The 6000-nt window shown below is 40.2% G+C and overlaps 1 protein-coding gene across 2 annotated transcripts in view; it reads left to right on the top strand.

The window, feature by feature from the left end:
- The window catches only part of IL20RA (interleukin 20 receptor subunit alpha), a 38458-nt gene that overhangs the window by 14030 nt on the left and 18428 nt on the right, over positions 1–6000 (top strand). The window contains exon 1 of one of the 2 annotated variants that reach the window (XM_019648092.1): positions 2777–2840. The exons of the other annotated variant lie outside the window; for it this stretch is intronic. The gene's annotated coding sequence lies outside the window, so the exon portion shown is untranslated. Of the gene's footprint in view, positions 1–2776; positions 2841–6000 lie in introns of those variants that run through there. 2 annotated transcript variants of the gene reach the window in all.

Raw genomic sequence — 6000 nt, 5'->3', positions numbered from 1 at the left:
TTCTGTCTCTGACTCTTTATTTAATCTACGCCGCCCCTCAAGAGAAACCCGTTTGCCCTTGCCACGCTGGACGTGACATCTGGCGCCCAACGTGGGGCTTCTCGGAGAAGGGAAGAAAGATTTCAAATCTAGGTAAATTTCACGACGTAAACCTTAGGACGGGCCGGCATCCTACTTGGTAAAAAGTGGGAAAAGTCCTGGGAAATTGTACCGGGGTATCCAAAAAATAACCTTAATAACAAACTCTATGTGTGTGAGAGTGTGAATGTGTGAGTGAATGATTATAGTTCCAAGACCTCGTGTCGCGAAATTTGAGTGGGCTCCACCCTGCGGTTCCGTATTCTGTCGTAAGACATAACGGTGACTGAGGATCTGTCTTCAGACACTTCCTCACCAGTTCGGGGACATTAAACCGAAACACCTTCAACCAAGACAGATTAAGTCCCGCGAGGGACGCGGCCAGGAGAACATCTAAATAAATAATTGAGTAAAAGTTCTATCTTCTTTTCTAAAAACTAACAATGGAAAATTCTAAAAGTCGATATAAACCGTATATTTGCCTCCTTAAGCAGCTCTCTAAAAAGGAAGGGGTAAAAGTCTCAGAAAAAAAATTAAAGGAACTTTTAAAAGTTATTGAAACCCACTGTACTTGGTTTCCAAAATTAGAAACTATAGACTTAGATCAGTAAAAAGCCGTCGGTAAAGATTTAACAAAAAAACAACTTAAGGGAGAGGAAATACCAGCTACAATTTGGGAAACTTAAAAACGGGTCCGGTCAGTTTTAGAACCCTTACAAACTGACACAAAAGAGGAGGAGAAAGATAAAAAACAGGATTACAAAAGTCCCATTAAATTATCAAAAAATAAAAAAAGCGAGGATGAGTCTGTAGAAACACCTACAGTAATTCCAAAAACAATATATCCTTCTTTAAAAGACAATATTTTAACTCCTGATAGTTTGCCTCCCCCTCAAACAACTAAAATAAAGGATTGGAGGTTATCTAAAAAATCATCTAAACTAAAAAAGACAGTTTCTTCTGTTGTATCGGCACCTCTGCCCTATGCTCGAGGTCCACATTCATCATTGTCAACTATACAAAAAAAAATTCAACAGACAAGGTTAGAAGAAAATTTGGACGCTTTAAATTTTCCAGTCGTAGTTCAGGAACATATTACACCCAATAATAAACACCCCAACGGTACGCAAAGAGTAAAATTCCAACCTTTTTCTTTTAAAATCCTTAAAAAACTCAAACAGACAGTTACTCAATTTGGTCCGACTTCTCCCTATACCATGGGATTAATTAGAGGTATTACTGATGGAAACAATATAATTCCAATAGATTGGAATACTTTGGCTAACGCCTGTCTTTCTCCTGCTCAATTTCTGCAATTTAANATAATAATTTTAATATTTGGATCTCCAGTGAGGGTATTTCTATAATCTGTTTTTATTCTTGTTTTTCAGGCCTGTGGTCTCATCTCCTGGTATGCCTAGTAATTTTTTTTTTTATATATATAACTTTTTTGGGGAATCGGGGAAGGGGAACAGACAAGTTGTTGTCCTTTTGTTCTTCAGTCTAGTTGTGGAGGACGTCGCTTCACTGGCCCATGTTGGTATTATGATCATTGCGCTCTTCCAGGGTGAGGCAGTCGGTCGCCGGACATTGGACGGCCGCTCATGGCGGCTCACAGCAGCTCTTGGCAGCTCTCCCCGGCGGCCGGCCACTCACACTGGCTGCCGGCCACACACAGTAGCTTATGGCAGCCCTACGCCATAGCCGGCCACTCACGGCAGCCCAGCTCCAGGTCGAGCTGTTGTTCACCATCTTAGCTGTAAAGGGCGCAGCGTCACTGGCCCATGTGGGATCCGAACCGGCGGCCCTGCTGCTCAGCGCTTGTGCTCCCAAGCCAACTCTTAACAACTGAGCCACTTGGGTGGCCCAACAGTGTATTTCTTAAACTCTTTTTTTACAGAGCTCCTGGTGGGGTTTGATACACCTTGGTCAGAATAACCCCTTAAGTGGCAAACCTTCATCTTTGATATGTGAATTGAATACAAAAGCATTCAAAGGCACTTACAAGAGACTTTAGTAATCAAACCAGGAAATGCTATGTTGGGCAAAAACGAGGCGCGACTATAAAATAATGAGATAGAATTTTTTGAATGTTTATTAGCTACCCCTGAAGATAACTGTAGCTGAAAGGAAGCATGCCTCAAATGCCACTAAGTGAGCTGAGCCAGTACCATGGGAATAATAAACATTCCTGAGGGAACTACTTGGAAGGTGTGCACTCTCTTTGATGGGTAAACAATATCTTTCTTTTAAAAAGTAGTCTCTAAAGTTCTTTATACGCCAATAGCAATATTCAAAAACATGTTGAAGCACATCGACTTACTTATTGGGGTGTGGCTATAAAGAAATAACTGCTTTTTCCGTATGACTTACGCATCGCTCATCCATATAAACGTGCATATTCTTGGCAGGGTACATTGGCATATATTGATGGCTGGTGTCCCAGATTGAGAAAAATGTCTGCTCCATGAGAACATGACCTCCTGTGTGTTTTTGTCCTCTACTGCCCTGCCCTAGTACCTATCAGTTTCTATTTCTAGCACATAGTCGGTGCCCAGTAACTATCTGTTGAATGAATGATATGACTATGTACAGTTCCACCAGGTAAAGCTTCAGTGAAGAAGAAACACTTGGGTTTTTCTCATTGAACTTTTTATCTTTCTCCTTAGAAGCAGCCATGTTTAACATGCACAGTTTACGGTGATCATACAATCCCTTCTTCCCATAACACTGTTCTTTGGAGCATTTCCTGAAAGAAGTAGGTGAGTGATCCTAGTAGGAAGAGCCCTGTCAATAAGAACACTGTGCTCAGGCCTCCGCCATATGGCTGAATAACCACAGGCGAGTCATTAGGCCTCTCCCGGACTCGATCTATTCAGTTCTAAAATTATAATAGTAACTATGGAGAACAATACTGAGCTAATAATTATTCAGCTCTTCCTTTGTGCCAGGATCTGTTCTAGGAGGTCTGTATAAAGAATCCTATTTAATCATTCCAATGAGCCTATGAGGCAGGTAGTATTATTGTTTTCTTTTTACAAATGAGGAAATTGAGGCACAGAGGTTAACTAACTTACTTAACGGCACAAGCTGGTAAGTGGTAGATCAGAAAGTAGGCCCCATTGTGGTTCTAGAACTCTTGTTCTTAGAACTTCTCTCTGACCTACCTACATAATTATTAGAAGCCAGTGAGATAGGGCAGGTGGCAGTGCCCTGTATAAGTGTATTAGTTACGTATTTATATGTAAATGTATGTAAGTATGATTATAGAGAAACTGAGGCAGCATACATGTACAGCAGTGAGCAGGCAGAGAAATAATAGTGGGGATTGTGGTTATGGGAAGATAATCAAGTTCAAAGGAACTAATATTAATACGAAACTATGCCCTGCCCTTTGTAGAAGACACTTGTGTATCTTTTCTTAGGTAAACAGGTCCTGAATCACATTTTAAGTGCTGTTTAGATGACCTTTTTAAAGGAACTTAATATGTAACTAGGGGGAAATGGAGGAGACAGGAGTTAATGTTTTTCAAGAGAATTAATTTACAACTTGAGACAAAAGAAAACGTGCCTTTGCTTTCAGCCTGATGAAGTTAGAACAATACTTAAGATATTCTGTTTGAAGGCAACCATACTGTTCGGCTCTCTCGGCTCTCCTTTGGTGGTGGTTAGCATGAGTTATCTATAACTTTTGCTTCCTGAAATTGGTGAATCACCCTCTGGTGCTTTTTGAACAGTAACTCTTTTCACCTCATTCCCCACAATAGAAAACTCATTCAGGAGGTGATTTTATTCTTTTTTTTGGGTCTTACTTATTAAGTTATTTTATTAAATTACTTATTAAGTTACTAAATTACTTATTAAGTTACTTATTGAGTTATTTTCCTATTTCCAAAGATACTTGAAACTCTTGAAATATGCCATGGGCTACAGTTTCTTCATTAAAAAGCATCAGTTGAGTATCTTCTGACTGTACTAATCCCCTGTGTATAGTGTAAGTTTACCAAGCTGATTTCAAGCCATCAAGATTTGGTAGTTCAGGCTGCTCCACCCTCATTCGGATGCTCATGGGGATCTGGGTTCTAACCCGATTTCATGATTTATGTGAGCCCCACCAGTGCCCCACCTGTTATTTCAGTTCGAAAGCATTTATGTACCAGGCGCTGGGGATACAAAGACTCTTTATAAGGCATGATGCCCAGTGTCAAACAGCTCACAGCCAGTAGTGATTCTTTCCCTCTGCTCTAAGTGCAGAAGGACAGAGGAGGCTGGCAGGCTGGAGACCCCCTGGGCAAGACTGGGCAGGGCTTCCTCAATGCTGAGGCTTCTTTCGTTACTCAGGACCTTGAGACACTTGAATAGCCCCGAAGGGGAAGTCCCAGAAGCTTGGTTGTTTTCCTTACCGGTGGATGAAGTGTTATATTGTCCATAACAGCAAAGTTGGAATGCCTCAGCCCCCAAAGAGAAAGGTTTCAGTAACCACAAGGCTGATTATCCTGGCTCTTTGTGAGCTCACTCAGAGAACCTCACCACTTTTTATTGGTGTTCATTAGGCACTAATTTATTAAAAGCATTTAGGCTTTTCCCACAGGATGATGAAATGGAAATACATTTTACTGTTAAGCATATAATTAAAACTGCAACATATTTAGATGATGACCTTAGTATTAATTTTGAAGTCATTAGGAAAATGTCACATACCATTTCATTATATTTGGAGACCTGTATACAAGGTAACTCTTGCAACCAATGTAGCAGCCACATTTTATAAAACTCTACTAAAGAAGCTGACATAGATTTACCCATTTTGAATGCCATTTATCTTTTCTCTTCATATTAAAAGGAACTGACAGTAGATACAGAGCTTTTTCCGTGTTAGAAAAGGTGCTATAACATAGATGAAGTGGGCTAGAAGGCTTTCCCAAAGGCCAGGATATAACAAAAGGAAAATAAACACTGAGAGGTCACGCAAATCTAAATTGTATGACTTACAAGATATAGCTAACCAATCATTACTTGGAAGTTCATTAAGTGGACACTTCCTTGCAGAACCCGCACAGCTTTATTATGGCAGAGGCCATCTTAAATACCCACAATTCAAGGGGGGCAACCTCAAGTATCCCTCTATTACTCAAAGTCCATACTCTGGTCAGGAAAACTCAAAGGGAACTCAGATGTCCTGCCCATTTCTGAGTTCAATTTTCTCTTCAAAGACCAGCCTATTCCCCAGATGGCTATTGTCAGGAATGCCCACTTCTTTAGTGGAGACCATCTATACCCTACACGACATCACAGCATCATCTTTTAGTTGCTAAAATAGTACAAAGCAATATTCATTAAATGGATGCACACATGGAGGAACAAGGGGTCTTTTAAGTCCGAAAGATACTATAGGAGGAGGGTACCAAAATTGTAAAGGCACAAGAAAGCAGAGTAAGTTGGGGTGTTTCAGGTAATGTGGTATAGCTGGTGGACATGGTGCTTTTAGAAGAATTGCAAAAGGAGAGGTCAGACCAGACCATGAAGCATCTTGTGTACCAAACCAAAGTTGTAATGCTACAGCACTCCCAGAAATAAAACGATCCAACAGTTTTATGATTTGGAAAGTGAAATCGATGAACTGTCAGAGAATCATTCCAGGCCATGAATCTATGTGAACAAAATGCTTTTGTTACCTGTCAGTTGGCACATGACTCCAGATATCAATGTGGGCGTCACATATTTTCACTTTGGTGTTGATTAAATTATCAGCACTGGTGGGTTAGAAAAATGGCTTACCTCAACTGGACTGTTCATACATTCTCTCTTTATGTTTCTCAAAATGGAAACAAACACAGTGCCTAAAAACTATGCAAAGGTTCAAAAGCCATAAGAATATACTAGTTACCAATTGTTTTTCTTTTTTAAGTATGCTGTTTCTCC

This window comes from Hipposideros armiger, unplaced genomic scaffold, assembly GCF_001890085.2.
Source record: "Hipposideros armiger isolate ML-2016 unplaced genomic scaffold, ASM189008v1 scaffold_120, whole genome shotgun sequence".
NCBI lineage: Eukaryota > Metazoa > Chordata > Mammalia > Chiroptera > Hipposideridae > Hipposideros > Hipposideros armiger.
The sequence above is the reverse complement of the archived record's forward strand: the minus strand, read 5'-3'. Positions and strand labels throughout refer to the sequence as shown.